Source organism: Triturus cristatus, chromosome 8, assembly GCF_964204655.1.
Source record: "Triturus cristatus chromosome 8, aTriCri1.1, whole genome shotgun sequence".
In the NCBI taxonomy this organism is placed as follows: Eukaryota; Metazoa; Chordata; class Amphibia; order Caudata; family Salamandridae; genus Triturus; species Triturus cristatus.
This window is the reverse complement of record NC_140591.1, coordinates 1,621,154,487-1,621,170,948: the sequence shown is the minus strand read 5'-3', so window position 1 is coordinate 1,621,170,948 and position 16,462 is coordinate 1,621,154,487. Positions and strand designations below refer to the sequence as shown.

Below are 16,462 nucleotides of genomic sequence, written 5' to 3'. Positions count from 1 at the left end.
ATGTTTAATACATTTTAAAAAGAAAAGTGTTGTTCTGTGAACCTTAGAATGGGTCATCTTAAATTGAAAAACTAAAAAACGTGGTATTGTGAAGATTTTCAAAGTAATGCTTTAAATGAAAAACGGAAAAAAGAGTGACAAAGAGCAAAATAGAGATAAAAAATCATTCAAGAGTTGAAATCAAGTAATGCATTCTTAAAGAAGGCATAATTAAAACATTTATGAACAGGATAAGCAATATATCAATGAGGTGTTTATCAATAGGATCAGTATCCTCGTCTAAAGTAGTTGAGTAGAGCGTTTTCTGAACTGAGAAATGATTATGAAAGTGAAAAACTCAGGAGTCTCTTGAACACCATATGGCAAACTGTTCCTTAAAGCATTTTCAAGAGGGTGCTGTGGCTTAGCTGGTTAAAGCGCCTGTCTAGTAAACAGGAGATCCTGAGTTCAAATCTCAGCAGTGCCTTGCTGTCCTCATTCTTAAATAAAAAACTATTTTCATTAATTCGTCCTGCGATTCAATTAAATTAGAAAAGTCTGATTTATCTTTCGGTTGAACAGATCATCTTAAACCTAATAAAAACTGAAAGTGTTTTCAATATTATAGTAACAATACTTTGATTGCAAAATCAAAAAGGTATTTCAATGAGCAAGAGGCAGATGAAATATAACCCTAGATTTGAGCAATATTGATGAATATATGTAAAACAATTATTTATGAACTATTCAAAATATGGGATTGAGTTTAAAATGTGTTCTTTTGTAATACAACATAGCTATTCTTGTTTACAGATTAGGAATCCTTGCTTGTTTAACATTAGAAAACGTATTAAGACACTTTAACACAGGCACAGAATTTGATAACCAATACTAAATTAATGATCCCTTCTGTATCACTAAAATAGGTGCTGTGGCTAAGTGCTTAAAGCGCCTGTCTCATAACCATGAAATCCTGAGTTCAAATCTCAGCAGCACCTTATTATTGGTCCTTACATGTGAAAATAATTTTCATAACGCAAATGTTTAATACATTTTAAAAAGAAAAGTGGTGTTCTGTGAACATTAGAATGGGTCATCTTAAATTGAAAAACTAACAAACGTGGTATTGTGAAGATTTTCAAAGTAATGCTTTGAATGAAAAATGGAAAAAAGAGTGACAAAGCGCAAAATAGAGATAAAAAATCATTCTAGAGTTGAAATCAAGTAATGCATTCTTAAAGAAGGCATAATTAAAACATTTATGAAGAGGATAAGCAAAATATCAATGAGGTGTTTATCAATAGGATCAGTATTCTCGTCTAAAGTAGTTTAGTAGAGCGTTTTCTGAACTGAGAAATGATTATGAAAGTGAAAAACTCAGGATTCTCTTGAACACCATATGGCAAACTGTTCCTTAAAGCATTTTCAAGAGGGTGCTGTGGCTTAGCTGGTTAAAGCGCCTGTCTAGTAAACAGAAGATCCTGAGTTCAAATCTCAGCATTGCGTTGCTTTCCTCATTCTTAAATAAAAAACTATTTTCATTAATTCGTCCTGCGATTCAAATAAATTAGAAACGTCTGATTTATTTTTCGGTTGAACAGATCATCTTAAACCTAATAAAAACTGAAAGTGTTTTCTATATTATAGTAACAATACTGTGATTGCAAAAATCAAAAAGGTATTTCAATGAGCAAGAGGCAGATGAAATATAACCCTAGATTTGAGCAATATTGATGAATATATGTAAAACACTTATTTATGAACTATTCAAAATATGGAATTGAGTTTAAAATGTGTTCTTTTTTAATACAACATAGCTATTCTTGTTTAGAGATTAGGAATCCTTGCTTGTTTAACATTAGAATACATATTAAGACACTTTAACCCAGGCACAGAATTTGATCACCAATACTAAATTAATGATCCCTACTATATCGCTAAAGTAGGAGCTGTGGCTAAGTGGTTAAAGCGCCTGTCTCGTAAACAGGAAATCCTGAGTTCAAATCTCAGCAGCACCTTATTATTGGTCCTTACATGTAAAAATATTTTTCATCACGCAAATGTTTAATACATTTTAAAAAGAAAAGTGTTGTTCTGTGAACATTAGAATGGGTCATCTTAAATTGAAAAACAAAAAAACATGCTATTGTGAAGATTTTCAAAGTAATGCTTTGAATGAAAAAGGGAAAAAAGAGTGACAAAGAGCAAAATAGAGATAAAAAATCATTCTAGAGTTGAATTCAAGTAATGCATTCTTAAAGAAGGCATAATTAAAACATTTATGAACAGGATAAGCAATATATCAATGAGGTGTTTATGAATAGGATCAGTATCCTCGTCTAAACTATTTGAGTAGTGCGTTTTCTGAACTGAGAAATGATTATGAAAGTGAAAAACTCAGGTTTCTCTTGAACACCATATGGCAAACTGTTCCTTAAAGCGTTTTTAAGAGGGTGCTGTGGCTTAGCTGGTTAAAGCGCCTGTCTAGTAAACAGGAGATCCTGAGTTCAAATCTCAGCAGTGCCTTGCTTTCCTCATTCTTATATAAAAAACTATTTTCATTAAGACGTCCTGCGATTCAATTCAATTAGAAAAGTCTGATTTATCTTTCGGTTGAACAGATCATCTTAAACCTAATAAAAACTGAAAGTGTTTTCAATATTATAGTAACAATACTGTAATTGCAAAATCAAAAAGGTATTTCAATGAGCAAGAGGCAGATGAAATATGACCCTAGATTTGAGCAATATTGATGAATATATGTAAAACACTTATTTATGAACTATTCAAAATATGGGATTGAGTTTAAAATGTGTTCTTTTTTAATACAACATAGCTATTCTTGTTTACAGATTAGGAATCCTTGCTTGTTTAACATTAGAATACATATTAAGACACTTTAACACAGGCACAGAATTTGATCACCAATACTAAATTAATGATCCCTTCTATATCCCTAAAGTAGGTGCTGTGGCTAAGTGGTTAAAGCGCCTGTCTCGTAAACAGGAAATCCTGAGTTCAAATCTCAGCAGCACCTTATTATTGGTCCTAACATGTAAAAATAATTTTCATCACGCAAATGTTTAATACATTTTAAAAAGAAAAGTGTTGTTCTGTGAACCTTAGAATGGGTCATCTTAAATTGAAAAACTAAAAAACGTGGTATTGTGAAGATTTTCAAAGTAATGCTTTAAATGAAAAACGGAAAAAAGAGTGACAAAGAGCAAAATAGAGATAAAAAATCATTCTAGAGTTGAAATCAAGTAATGCATTCTTAAAGAAGGCATAATTAAAACATTTATGAACAGGATAAGCAATATATCAATGAGGTGTTTATCAATAGGATCAGTATCCTCGTCTAAAGTAGTTGAGTAGAGCGTTTTCTGAACTGAGAAATGATTATGAAAGTGAAAAACTCAGGAGTCTCTTGAACACCATATGGCAAACTGTTCCTTAAAGCATTTTCAAGAGGGTGCTGTGGCTTAGCTGGTTAAAGCGCCTGTCTAGTAAACAGGAGATCCTGAGTTCAAATCTCAGCAGTGCCTTGCTTTCCTCATTCTTATATAAAAAACTATTTTCATTAAGTCGTCCTGCGATTCAATTCAATTAGAAAAGTCTGATTTATCTTTCGGTTGAACAGATCATCTTAATCCTAATAAAAACTGAAAGTGTTTTCAATATTATAGTAACAATACTGTGATTGCAACATCAAAAAGGTATTTCAATGAGCAAGAGGCAGATGAAATATAACCCTAGATTTGAGCAATATTGATGAATATATGTAAAACACTTATTTATGAACTATTCAAAATATGGGATTGAGTTTAAAATGTGTTCTTTTTTAATACAACATAGCTATTCTTGTTTACAGATTAGGAATCCTTGCTTGTTTAACATTAGAATACATATTAAGACACTTTAACACAGGCACAGAATTTGATCACCAATACTAAATTAATGATCCCTTCTATATCCCTAAAGTAGGTGCTGTGGCTAAGTGGTTAAAGCGCCTGTCTCGTAAACAGGAAATACTGAGTTCAAATCTCAGCAGCACCTTAATATTGGTCCTTACATGTAAAAATAATTTTCATCACGCAAATGTTTAATACATTTTAAAAAGAAAAGTGTTGTTCTGTGAACATTAGAATGGGTCATCTTAAATTGAAAAACAAAAAAACGTGGTATTGTGAAGATTTTCAAAGTAATGCTTTGAATGAAAATGGGAAAAAAGAGTGACAAAGAGCAAAATAGAGATGAAAAATCATTCTAGAGTTGAAATCAAGTAATGCATTCTTAAAGAAGGCATAATTAAAACATTTATGAACAGGATAAGCAATATATCAATGAGGTGTTTATCAATAGGATCAGTATCCTCGTCTAAAGTAGTTGAGTAGAGCGTTTTCTGAACTGAGAAATGATTATGAAAGTGAAAAACTCAGGATTCTCTTGAACACCATATGGCAAACTGTTCCTTAAAGCATTTTCAAGAGGGTGCTGTGGCTTAGCTGGTTAAAGCGCCTGTCTAGTAAACAGGAGATCCTGAGTTCAAATTTCAGCAGTGCCTTGCTTTCCTCATTCTTAAATAAAAAACTATTTTCATTAATTCGTCCTGCGATTCAATTAAATTAGAAAAGTCTGATTTATCTTTCGGTTGAACAGATCATCTTAAACCTAATAAAAACTGAAAGTGTTTTCAATATTATAGTAACAATACTGTGATTGCAAAAATCAAAAAGGTATTTCAATGAGCAAGAGGCAGATGAAATATAACCCTAGATTTGAGCAATATTGATGAATATATGTAAAACACTTATTTATGAACTAATCAAAATATGGGATTGAGTTTAAAATGTGTTCTTTTTTAATACAACATAGCTATTCTTGTTTACAGATTAGGAATCCTTGCTTGTTTAACATTAGAATACTTATTAAGACACTTTAACACAGGCACAGAATTTGATCACCAATACTAAATTAATGATCCCTTCTGTATCACTAAAATAGGTGCTGTGGCTAAGTGGTTAAAGCGCCTGTCTCGTAACCTGGAAATCCTGAGTTCAAATCTCAGCAGCACCTTATTATTGGTCCTTACATGTAAAAATATTTTTCATCACGCAAATGTTTAATACATTTTAAAAAGAAAAGTGTTGTTCTGTGAACATTAGAATGGGTCATCTTAAATTGAAAAACATAAAAACATGCTATTGTGAAGATTTTCAAAGTAATGCTTTGAATGAAAAAGGGAAAAAAGAGTGACAAAGAGCAAAATAGAGATAAAAAATCATTCTAGAGTTGAATTCAAGTAATGCATTCTTGAAGAAGGCATAATTAAAACATTTATGAACAGGATAAGCAATATATCAATGAGGTGTTTATGAATAGGATCAGTATCCTCGTCTAAACTATTTGAGTAGTGCGTTTTCTGAACTGAGAAATGATTATGAAAGTGAAAAACTCAGGTTTCTCTTGAACACCATATGGCAAACTGTTCCTTAAAGCATTTTCAAGAGGGTCCTGTGGCTTAGCTGGTTAAAGCGCCTGTCTAGTAAACAGGAGATCCTGAGTTCAAATCTCAGCAGTGCCTTGCTTTCCTCATTCTTATATAAAAAACTATTTTCATTAAGTCGTCCTGCGATTCAATTCAATTAGAAAAGTCTGATTTATCTTTCGGTTGAACAGATCATCTTAAACCTAATAAAAACTGAAAGTGTTTTCAATATTATAGTAACAATACTGTGATTGCAAAATCAAAAAGGTATTTCAATGAGCAAGAGGCAGATGAAATATAACCCTAGATTTGAGCAATATTGATGAATATATGTAAAACACTTATTTATGAACTATTCAAAATATGGGATTGAGTTTAAAATGTGTTCTTTTTTAATACAACATAGCTATTCTTGTTTATAGATTAGGAATCCTTGCTTGTTTAACATTAGAATACATATTAAGACACTTTAACACAGGCACAGAATTTGATCACCAATCCTAAATTAATGATCCCTTCTGTATCACTAAAATAGGTGCTGTGGCTAAGTGCTTAAAGCGCCTGTCTCATAACCATGAAATCCTGAGTTCAAATCTCAGCAGCACCTTATTATTGGTCCTTACATGTGAAAATAATTTTCATAACGCAAATGTTTAATACATTTTAAAAAGAAAAGTGGTGTTCTGTGAACATTAGAATGGGTCATCTTAAATTGAAAAACTAACAAACGTGGTATTGTGAAGATTTTCAAAGTAATGCTTTGAATGAAAAATGGAAAAAAGAGTGACAAAGCGCAAAATAGAGATAAAAAATCATTCTAGAGTTGAAATCAAGTAATGCATTCTTAAAGAAGGCATAATTAAAACATTTATGAAGAGGATAAGCAAAATATCAATGAGGTGTTTATCAATAGGATCAGTATTCTCGTCTAAAGTAGTTTAGTAGAGCGTTTTCTGAACTGAGAAATGATTATGAAAGTGAAAAACTCAGGATTCTCTTGAACACCATATGGCAAACTGTTCCTTAAAGCATTTTCAAGAGGGTGCTGTGGCTTAGCTGGTTAAAGCGCCTGTCTAGTAAACAGAAGATCCTGAGTTCAAATCTCAGCATTGCGTTGCTTTCCTCATTCTTAAATAAAAAACTATTTTCATTAATTCGTCCTGCGATTCAAATAAATTAGAAACGTCTGATTTATTTTTCGGTTGAACAGATCATCTTAAACCTAATAAAAACTGAAAGTGTTTTCTATATTATAGTAACAATACTGTGATTGCAAAAATCAAAAAGGTATTTCAATGAGCAAGAGGCAGATGAAATATAACCCTAGATTTGAGCAATATTGATGAATATATGTAAAACACTTATTTATGAACTATTCAAAATATGGAATTGAGTTTAAAATGTGTTCTTTTTTAATACAACATAGCTATTCTTGTTTAGAGATTAGGAATCCTTGCTTGTTTAACATTAGAATACATATTAAGACACTTTAACCCAGGCACAGAATTTGATCACCAATACTAAATTAATGATCCCTACTATATCGCTAAAGTAGGAGCTGTGGCTAAGTGGTTAAAGCGCCTGTCTCGTAAACAGGAAATCCTGAGTTCAAATCTCAGCAGCACCTTATTATTGGTCCTTACATGTAAAAATATTTTTCAGCACGCAAATGTTTAATACATTTTAAAAAGAAAAGTGTTGTTCTGTGAACATTAGAATGGGTCATCTTAAATTGAAAAACAAAAAAACATGCTATTGTGAAGATTTTCAAAGTAATGCTTTGAATGAAAAAGGGAAAAAAGAGTGACAAAGAGCAAAATAGAGATAAAAAATCATTCTAGAGTTGAATTCAAGTAATGCATTCTTAAAGAAGGCATAATTAAAACATTTATGAACAGGATAAGCAATATATCAATGAGGTGTTTATGAATAGGATCAGTATCCTCGTCTAAACTATTTGAGTAGTGCGTTTTCTGAACTGAGAAATGATTATGAAAGTGAAAAACTCAGGTTTCTCTTGAACACCATATGGCAAACTGTTCCTTCAAGCGTTTTCAAGAGGGTGCTGTGGCTTAGCTGGTTAAAGCGCCTGTCTAGTAAACAGGAGATCCTGAGTTCAAATCTCAGCAGTGCCTTGCTTTCCTCATTCTTATATAAAAAACTATTTTCATTAAGTCGTCCTGCGATTCAATTCAATTAGAAAAGTCTGATTTATCTTTCGGTTGAACAGATCATCTTAAACCTAATAAAAACTGAAAGTGTTTTCAATATTATAGTAACAATACTGTAATTGCAAAATCAAAAAGGTATTTCAATGAGCAAGAGGCAGATGAAATATGACCCTAGATTTGAGCAATATTGATGAATATATGTAAAACACTTATTTATGAACTATTCAAAATATGGGATTGAGTTTAAAATGTGTTCTTTTTTAATACAACATAGCTATTCTTGTTTACAGATTAGGAATCCTTGCTTGTTTAACATTAGAATACATATTAAGACACTTTAACACAGGCACAGAATTTGATCACCAATACTAAATTAATGATCCCTTCTATATCCCTAAAGTAGGTGCTGTGGCTAAGTGGTTAAAGCGCCTGTCTCGTAAACAGGAAATCCTGAGTTCAAATCTCAGCCGCACCTTATTATTGGTCCTAACATGTAAAAATAATTTTCATCACGCAAATGTTTAATACATTTTAAAAAGAAAAGTGTTGTTCTGTGAACCTTAGAATGGGTCATCTTAAATTGAAAAACTAAAAAACGTGGTATTGTGAAGATTTTCAAAGTAATGCTTTAAATGAAAAACGGAAAAAAGAGTGACAAAGAGCAAAATAGAGATAAAAAATCATTCTAGAGTTGAAATCAAGTAATGCATTCTTAAAGAAGGCATAATTAAAACATTTATGAACAGGATAAGCAATATATCAATGAGGTGTTTATCAATAGGATCAGTATCCTCGTCTAAAGTAGTTGAGTAGAGCGTTTTCTGAACTGAGAAATGATTATGAAAGTGAAAAACTCAGGAGTCTCTTGAACACCATATGGCAAACTGTTCCTTAAAGCATTTTCAAGAGGGTGCTGTGGCTTAGCTGGTTAAAGCGCCTGTCTAGTAAACAGGAGATCCTGAGTTCAAATCTCAGCAGTGCCTTGCTTTCCTCATTCTTATATAAAAAACTATTTTCATTAAGTCGTCCTGCGATTCAATTCAATTAGAAAAGTCTGATTTATCTTTCGGTTGAACAGATCATCTTAATCCTAATAAAAACTGAAAGTGTTTTCAATATTATAGTAACAATACTGTGATTGCAACATCAAAAAGGTATTTCAATGAGCAAGAGGCAGATGAAATATAACCCTAGATTTGAGCAATATTGATGAATATATGTAAAACACTTATTTATGAACTATTCAAAATATGGGATTGAGTTTAAAATGTGTTCTTTTTTAATACAACATAGCTATTCTTGTTTACAGATTAGGAATCCTTGCTTGTTTAACATTAGAATACATATTAAGACACTTTAACACAGGCACAGAATTTGATCACCAATACTAAATTAATGATCCCTTCTATATCCCTAAAGTAGGTGCTGTGGCTAAGTGGTTAAAGCGCCTGTCTCGTAAACAGGAAATACTGAGTTCAAATCTCAGCAGCACCTTAATATTGGTCCTTACATGTAAAAATAATTTTCATCACGCAAATGTTTAATACATTTTAAAAAGAAAAGTGTTGTTCTGTGAACATTAGAATGGGTCATCTTAAATTGAAAAACAAAAAAACGTGGTATTGTGAAGATTTTCAAAGTAATGCTTTGAATGAAAATGGGAAAAAAGAGTGACAAAGAGCAAAATAGAGATGAAAAATCATTCTAGAGTTGAAATCAAGTAATGCATTCTTAAAGAAGGCATAATTAAAACATTTATGAACAGGATAAGCAATATATCAATGAGGTGTTTATCAATAGGATCAGTATCCTCGTCTAAAGTAGTTGAGTAGAGCGTTTTCTGAACTGAGAAATGATTATGAAAGTGAAAAACTCAGGATTCTCTTGAACACCATATGGCAAACTGTTCCTTAAAGCATTTTCAAGAGGGTGCTGTGGCTTAGCTGGTTAAAGCGCCTGTCTAGTAAACAGGAGATCCTGAGTTCAAATTTCAGCAATGCCTTGCTTTCCTCATTCTTAAATAAAAAACTATTTTCATTAATTCGTCCTGCGATTCAATTAAATTAGAAAAGTCTGATTTATCTTTCGGTTGAACAGATCATCTTAAACCTAATAAAAACTGAAAGTGTTTTCAATATTATAGTAACAATACTGTGATTGCAAAAATCAAAAAGGTATTTCAATGAGCAAGAGGCAGATGAAATATAACCCTAGATTTGAGCAATATTGATGAATATATGTAAAACACTTATTTATGAACTAATCAAAATATGGGATTGAGTTTAAAATGTGTTCTTTTTTAATACAACATAGCTATTCTTGTTTACAGATTAGGAATCCTTGCTTGTTTAACATTAGAATACTTATTAAGACACTTTAACACAGGCACAGAATTTGATCACCAATACTAAATTAATGATCCCTTCTGTATCACTAAAATAGGTGCTGTGGCTAAGTGGTTAAAGCGCCTGTCTCGTAACCTGGAAATCCTGAGTTCAAATCTCAGCAGCACCTTATTATTGGTCCTTACATGTAAAAATATTTTTCATCACGCAAATGTTTAATACATTTTAAAAAGAAAAGTGTTGTTCTGTGAACATTAGAATGGGTCATCTTAAATTGAAAAACATAAAAACATGCTATTGTGAAGATTTTCAAAGTAATGCTTTGAATGAAAAAGGGAAAAAAGAGTGACAAAGAGCAAAATAGAGATAAAAAATCATTCTAGAGTTGAATTCAAGTAATGCATTCTTGAAGAAGGCATAATTAAAACATTTATGAACAGGATAAGCAATATATCAATGAGGTGTTTATGAATAGGATCAGTATCCTCGTCTAAACTATTTGAGTAGTGCGTTTTCTGAACTGAGAAATGATTATGAAAGTGAAAAACTCAGGTTTCTCTTGAACACCATATAGCAAACTGTTCCTTAAAGCATTTTCAAGAGGGTCCTGTGGCTTAGCTGGTTAAAGCGCCTGTCTAGTAAACAGGAGATCCTGAGTTCAAATCTCAGCAGTGCCTTGCTTTCCTCATTCTTATATAAAAAACTATTTTCATTAAGTCGTCCTGCGATTCAATTCAATTAGAAAAGTCTGATTTATCTTTCGGTTGAACAGATCATCTTAAACCTAATAAAAACTGAAAGTGTTTTCAATATTATAGTAACAATACTGTGATTGCAAAATCAAAAAGGTATTTCAATGAGCAAGAGGCAGATGAAATATAACCCTAGATTTGAGCAATATTGATGAATATATGTAAAACACTTATTTATGAACTATTCAAAATATGGGATTGAGTTTAAAATGTGTTCTTTTTTAATACAACATAGCTATTCTTGTTTATAGATTAGGAATCCTTGCTTGTTTAACATTAGAATACATATTAAGACACTTTAACACAGGCACAGAATTTGATCACCAATCCTAAATTAATGATCCCTTCTATATCACTAAAGTAGGTGCTGTGGCTAAGTGGTTAAAGCGCCTGTCTCGTAAACAGGAAATACTGAGTTCAAATCTCAGCAGCACCTTATTATTGGTCCTTACATGTAAAAATAATTTTCATCACGCAAATGTTTAATACATTTTAAAAAGAAAAGTGTTGTTCTGTGAACATTAGAATGGGTCATCTTAAATTGAAAAACAAAAAAACGTGGTATTGTGAAGATTTTCAAAGTAATGCTTTGAATGAAAATGGGAAAAAAGAGTGACAAAGAGCAAAATAGAGATGAAAAATCATTCTAGAGTTGAAATCAAGTAATGCATTCTTAAAGAAGGCATAATTAAAACATTTATGAACAGGATAAGCAATATATCAATGAGGTGTTTATCAATAGGATCAGTATCCTCGTCTAAAGTAGTTGAGTAGAGCGTTTTCTGAACTGAGAAATGATTATGAAAGTGAAAAACTCAGGATTCTCTTGAACACCATATGGCAAACTGTTCCTTAAAGCATTTTCAAGAGGGTGCTGTGGCTTAGCTGGTTAAAGCGCCTGTCTAGTAAACAGGAGATCCTGAGTTCAAATCTCAGCAGTGCCTTGCTTTCCTCATTCTTAAATAAAAAAACTATTTTCATTAATTCGTCCTGCGATTCAATTAAATTAGAAAAGTCTGATTTATCTTTCGGTTGAACAGATCATCTTAAACCTAATAAAAACTGAAAGTGTTTTCAATATTATAGTAACAATACTGTGATTGCAAAATCAAAAAGGTATTTCAATGAGCAAGAGGCAGATGAAATATAACCCTAGATTTGAGCAATATTGATGAATATATGTAAAACACTTATTTATGAACTATTCAAAATATGGGATTGAGTTTAAAATGTGTTCTTTTTTAATACAACATAGCTATTCTTGTTTATAGATTAGGAATCCTTGCTTGTTTAACATTAGAATACATATTAAGACACTTTAACACAGGCACAGAATTTGATCACCAATCCTAAATTAATGATCCCTTCTATATCACTAAAGTAGGTGCTGTGGCTAAGTGGTTAAAGCGCCTGTCTCGTAAACAGGAAATCCTGAGTTCAAATCTCAGCAGCACCTTATTATTGGTCCGAACATGTAAAAATAATTTTCATCACGCAAATGTTTAATACATTTTAAAAAGAAAAGTGTTGTTCTGTGAACCTTAGAATGGGTCATCTTAAATTGAAAAACTAAAAAACGTGGTATTGTGAAGATTTTCAAAGTAATGCTTTGAATGAAAAACGGAAAAAAGAGTGACAAAGAGCAAAATAGAGATAAAAAATCATTCTAGAGTTGAAATCAAGTAATGCATTCTTAAAGAAGGCATAATTAAAACATTTATGAACAGGATAAGCAATATATCAATGAGGTGTTTATCAATAGGATCAGTATCCTCGTCTAAAGTAGTTGAGTAGAGCGTTTTCTGAACTGAGAAATGATTATGAAAGTGAAAAACTCAGGAGTCTCTTGAACACCATATGGCAAACTGTTCCTTAAAGCATTTTCAAGAGGGTGCTGTGGCTTAGCTGGTTAAAGCGCCTGTCTAGTAAACAGGAGATCCTGAGTTCAAATCTCAGCAGTGCCTTGCTTTCCTCATTCTTAAAAAAAAAACTATTTTCATTAATTCGTCCTGCGATTCAATTAAATTAGAAAAGTCTGATTTATCTTTCGGTTGAACAGATCATCTTAAACCTAATAAAAACTGAAAGTGTTTTCAATATTATAGTAACAATACTTTGATTGCAAAATCAAAAAGGTATTTCAATGAGCAAGAGGCAGATGAAATATAACCCTAGATTTGAGCAATATTGATGAATATATGTAAAACAATTATTTATGAACTATTCAAAATATGGATTGAGTTTAAAATGTGTTCTTTTGTAATACAACATAGCTATTCTTGTTTACAGATTAGGAATCCTTGCTTGTTTAACATTAGAAAACGTATTAAGACACTTTAACACAGGCACAGAATTTGATAACCAATACTAAATTAATGATCCCTTCTGTATCACTAAAATAGGTGCTGTGGCTAAGTGCTTAAAGCGCCTGTCTCATAACCATGAAATCCTGAGTTCAAATCTCAGCAGCACCTTATTATTGGTCCTTACATGTGAAAATAATTTTCATAACGCAAATGTTTAATACATTTTAAAAAGAAAAGTGGTGTTCTGTGAACATTAGAATGGGTCATCTTAAATTGAAAAACTAACAAACGTGGTATTGTGAAGATTTTCAAAGTAATGCTTTGAATGAAAAATGGAAAAAAGAGTGACAAAGCGCAAAATAGAGATAAAAAATCATTCTAGAGTTGAAATCAAGTAATGCATTCTTAAAGAAGGCATAATTAAAACATTTATGAAGAGGATAAGCAAAATATCAATGAGGTGTTTATCAATAGGATCAGTATTCTCGTCTAAAGTAGTTTAGTAGAGCGTTTTCTGAACTGAGAAATGATTATGAAAGTGAAAAACTCAGGATTCTCTTGAACACCATATGGCAAACTGTTCCTTAAAGCATTTTCAAGAGGGTGCTGTGGCTTAGCTGGTTAAAGCGCCTGTCTAGTAAACAGAAGATCCTGAGTTCAAATCTCAGCATTGCGTTGCTTTCCTCATTCTTAAATAAAAAACTATTTTCATTAATTCGTCCTGCGATTCAAATAAATTAGAAACGTCTGATTTATTTTTCGGTTGAACAGATCATCTTAAACCTAATAAAAACTGAAAGTGTTTTCTATATTATAGTAACAATACTGTGATTGCAAAAATCAAAAAGGTATTTCAATGAGCAAGAGGCAGATGAAATATAACCCTAGATTTGAGCAATATTGACGAATATATGTAAAACACTTATTTATGAACTATTCAAAATATGGGATTGAGTTTAAAATGTGTTCTTTTGTAATACAACATAGCTATTCTTGTTTACAGATTAGGAATCCTTGCTTGTTTAACATTAGAATACATATTAAGACACTTTAACACAGGCACAGAAGTTGATCACCAATACTAAATTAATGATCCCTCTGTATCACTAAAACAGGTGCTGTGGCTAAGTGGTTAAAGCGCCTGTCTCGTAAACAGGAAATCCTGAGTTCAAATCTCAGCAGCACCTTATTATTGGTCCTTACATGTAAAAATAATTTTCATCACGCAAATGTTTAATACATTTTAAAAAGAAAAGTGTTGTTCTGTGAACATTAGAATGGGTCATCTTAAATTGAAAAACAAAAAAACGTGGTATTGTGAAGATTTTCAAAGTAATGCTTTGAATGAAAAAGGGAAAAAAGAGTGACAAAGAGCAAAATAGAGATAAAAAATCATTCTAGAGTTGAATTCAAGTAATGCATTCTTAAAGAAGGCATAATTAAAACATTTATGAACAGGATAAGCAATATATCAATGAGGTGTTTATCAATAGGATCAGTATCCTCGTCTAAAGTAGTTGAGTAGAGCGCTTTCTGAACTGAGAAATGATTATGAAAGTGAAAAACTCAGGATTCTCTTGAACACCATATGGCAAACTGTTCCTTAAAGCATTTTCAAGAGGGTGCTGTGGCTTAGCTGGTTAAAGCGCCTGTCTAGTAAACAGGAGATCCTGACTTCAAATCTCAGCAGTGCCTTGCTTTCCTCATTCTTAAATAAAAAACTATTTTCATTAACTCGTCCTGCGATTCAATTCAATTAGAAAAGTCTGATTTATCTTTCGGTTGAACAGATCATCTTAAACCTAATAAAAACTGAAAGTGTTTTCAATATTATAGTAACAATACTGTGATTGCAAAATCAAAAAGGTATTTCAATGAGCAAGAGGCAGATGAAATATAACCCTAGATTTGAGGAATATTGATGAATATATGTAAAACACTTATTTATGAACTATTCAAAATATGGGATTGAGTTTAAAATGTGTTCTTTTTTAATACAACATAGCTATTCTTGTTTACAGATTAGGAATCCTTGCTTGTTTAACATTAGAATACATATTAAGACACTTTAACACAGGCACAGAATTTGATCACCAATACTAAATTATTGATCCCTTCTGTATCACTAAAAAAGGTGATGTGGCTAAGTGGTTAAAGCGCCTGTCACGTAAACAGGAAATCCTGAGTTCAAATCTCAGCAGCACCTTATTATTGGTCCTTACATGTAAAAATAATTTTCATCACGCAAATGTTTAATACATTTTAAAAAGAAAAGTATTGTTCTGTGAACATTAGAATGGGTCATCTTAAATTGAAAAACAAAAAAACGTGGTGATGTGAAGATTTTCAAAGTAATGTTTTGAATGAAAAAGGGAAAAAAGAGTGACAAAGAGCAAAATAGAGATAAAAAATCATTCTAGAGTTGAATTCAAGTAATGCATTCTTAAAGAAGGCATGATTAAAACATTTATGAACAAGATAAGCAATATATCAATGAGGTGTTTATGAATAGGATCAGTATCCTCGTCTAAATTAGTTGAGTAGAGCGTTTTCTGAACTGAGAAATGATTATGAAAGTGAAAAACTCAGGATTCTCTTGAACACCATATGGCAAACTGTTCCTTAAAGCATTTTCAAGAGGGTGCTGTGGCTTAGCTGGTTAAAGCGCCTGTCTAGTAAACAGGAGATCCTGAGTTCAAATCTCAGCAGTGCCTTGCTTTCCTCATTCTTATATAAAAAACTATTTTCATTAAGTCGTCCTGCGATTCAATTCAATTAGAAAAGTCTGATTTATCTTTCGGTTGAACAGATCATCTTAAACCTAATCAAAACTGAAAGTGTTTTCAATATTATAGTAACAATACTGTGATTGCAAAAATCAAAAAGGTATTTCAATGAGCAAGAGGCAGATGAAATATAACCCTAGATTTGAGCAATATTGATGAATATATGTAAAACAATTATTTATGAACTATTCAAAATATGGGATTGGGTTTAAAATGTGTTCTTTTGTAATACAACATAGCTATTCTTGTTTATAGATTAGGAATCCTTGCTTGTTTAACATTAGAATACATATTAAGACACTTTAACACAGGCACATAATTTGATCACCAATACTAAATTAATGATCCCTTCTGTATCACTTAAATAGGTGCTGTGGCTAAGTGGTTAAAGCGCCTGTCTCGTAAACAGAAAATCCTGAGTTCAAACCTCAGCAGCACCTTATTATTGGTCCTTACATGTAAAAATAATTTTCATCACGCAAATGTTTATTACATTTTAAAAAGAAAAGTATTGTTCTGTGAACATTAGAATGGGTCATCTTAAATTGAAAAACAAAAAAACGTGGTCTTGTGAAGATTTTCAAAGTAATGTTTTGAATGAAAAAGGGAAAAAAGAGTGACAAAGAGCAAAATAG

At 31.6% G+C, this 16,462-nt stretch overlaps 18 non-coding genes across 18 annotated transcripts; all 18 read left to right on the top strand.

Annotated features, from left to right (window-relative positions):
* The first annotated feature begins 392 nt into the window (after positions 1-392).
* TRNAT-AGU (transfer RNA threonine (anticodon AGU)) lies at positions 393-466 on the top strand. The gene has a single exon. It is a non-coding gene; the product is annotated as a tRNA-Thr (tRNA).
* A 1,458-nt stretch (positions 467-1,924) lies between these two features.
* On the top strand, positions 1,925-1,997 carry TRNAT-CGU (transfer RNA threonine (anticodon CGU)). The gene has a single exon. It is a non-coding gene; the product is annotated as a tRNA-Thr (tRNA).
* Positions 1,998-2,431: 434 nt separating this feature from the next.
* On the top strand, positions 2,432-2,505 carry TRNAT-AGU (transfer RNA threonine (anticodon AGU)). The gene has a single exon. It is a non-coding gene; the product is annotated as a tRNA-Thr (tRNA).
* A 438-nt stretch (positions 2,506-2,943) lies between these two features.
* Positions 2,944-3,016, top strand: TRNAT-CGU (transfer RNA threonine (anticodon CGU)). Its single transcript has one exon. It is a non-coding gene; the product is annotated as a tRNA-Thr (tRNA).
* Positions 3,017-3,450: 434 nt separating this feature from the next.
* On the top strand, positions 3,451-3,524 carry TRNAT-AGU (transfer RNA threonine (anticodon AGU)). Its single transcript has one exon. It is a non-coding gene; the product is annotated as a tRNA-Thr (tRNA).
* A 438-nt stretch (positions 3,525-3,962) lies between these two features.
* TRNAT-CGU (transfer RNA threonine (anticodon CGU)) lies at positions 3,963-4,035 on the top strand. Its single transcript has one exon. It is a non-coding gene; the product is annotated as a tRNA-Thr (tRNA).
* A 2,986-nt stretch (positions 4,036-7,021) lies between these two features.
* On the top strand, positions 7,022-7,094 carry TRNAT-CGU (transfer RNA threonine (anticodon CGU)). Its single transcript has one exon. It is a non-coding gene; the product is annotated as a tRNA-Thr (tRNA).
* A 434-nt stretch (positions 7,095-7,528) lies between these two features.
* Positions 7,529-7,602, top strand: TRNAT-AGU (transfer RNA threonine (anticodon AGU)). The gene has a single exon. It is a non-coding gene; the product is annotated as a tRNA-Thr (tRNA).
* A 438-nt stretch (positions 7,603-8,040) lies between these two features.
* On the top strand, positions 8,041-8,113 carry TRNAT-CGU (transfer RNA threonine (anticodon CGU)). Its single transcript has one exon. It is a non-coding gene; the product is annotated as a tRNA-Thr (tRNA).
* Positions 8,114-8,547: 434 nt separating this feature from the next.
* On the top strand, positions 8,548-8,621 carry TRNAT-AGU (transfer RNA threonine (anticodon AGU)). Its single transcript has one exon. It is a non-coding gene; the product is annotated as a tRNA-Thr (tRNA).
* Positions 8,622-9,059: 438 nt separating this feature from the next.
* Positions 9,060-9,132, top strand: TRNAT-CGU (transfer RNA threonine (anticodon CGU)). The gene has a single exon. It is a non-coding gene; the product is annotated as a tRNA-Thr (tRNA).
* A 1,966-nt stretch (positions 9,133-11,098) lies between these two features.
* Positions 11,099-11,171, top strand: TRNAT-CGU (transfer RNA threonine (anticodon CGU)). Its single transcript has one exon. It is a non-coding gene; the product is annotated as a tRNA-Thr (tRNA).
* A 434-nt stretch (positions 11,172-11,605) lies between these two features.
* On the top strand, positions 11,606-11,679 carry TRNAT-AGU (transfer RNA threonine (anticodon AGU)). Its single transcript has one exon. It is a non-coding gene; the product is annotated as a tRNA-Thr (tRNA).
* Positions 11,680-12,118: 439 nt separating this feature from the next.
* Positions 12,119-12,191, top strand: TRNAT-CGU (transfer RNA threonine (anticodon CGU)). The gene has a single exon. It is a non-coding gene; the product is annotated as a tRNA-Thr (tRNA).
* A 434-nt stretch (positions 12,192-12,625) lies between these two features.
* On the top strand, positions 12,626-12,699 carry TRNAT-AGU (transfer RNA threonine (anticodon AGU)). Its single transcript has one exon. It is a non-coding gene; the product is annotated as a tRNA-Thr (tRNA).
* A 1,456-nt stretch (positions 12,700-14,155) lies between these two features.
* On the top strand, positions 14,156-14,228 carry TRNAT-CGU (transfer RNA threonine (anticodon CGU)). The gene has a single exon. It is a non-coding gene; the product is annotated as a tRNA-Thr (tRNA).
* A 1,453-nt stretch (positions 14,229-15,681) lies between these two features.
* Positions 15,682-15,755, top strand: TRNAT-AGU (transfer RNA threonine (anticodon AGU)). Its single transcript has one exon. It is a non-coding gene; the product is annotated as a tRNA-Thr (tRNA).
* Positions 15,756-16,194: 439 nt separating this feature from the next.
* TRNAT-CGU (transfer RNA threonine (anticodon CGU)) lies at positions 16,195-16,267 on the top strand. The gene has a single exon. It is a non-coding gene; the product is annotated as a tRNA-Thr (tRNA).
* The last annotated feature ends 195 nt before the right edge of the window (positions 16,268-16,462 follow it).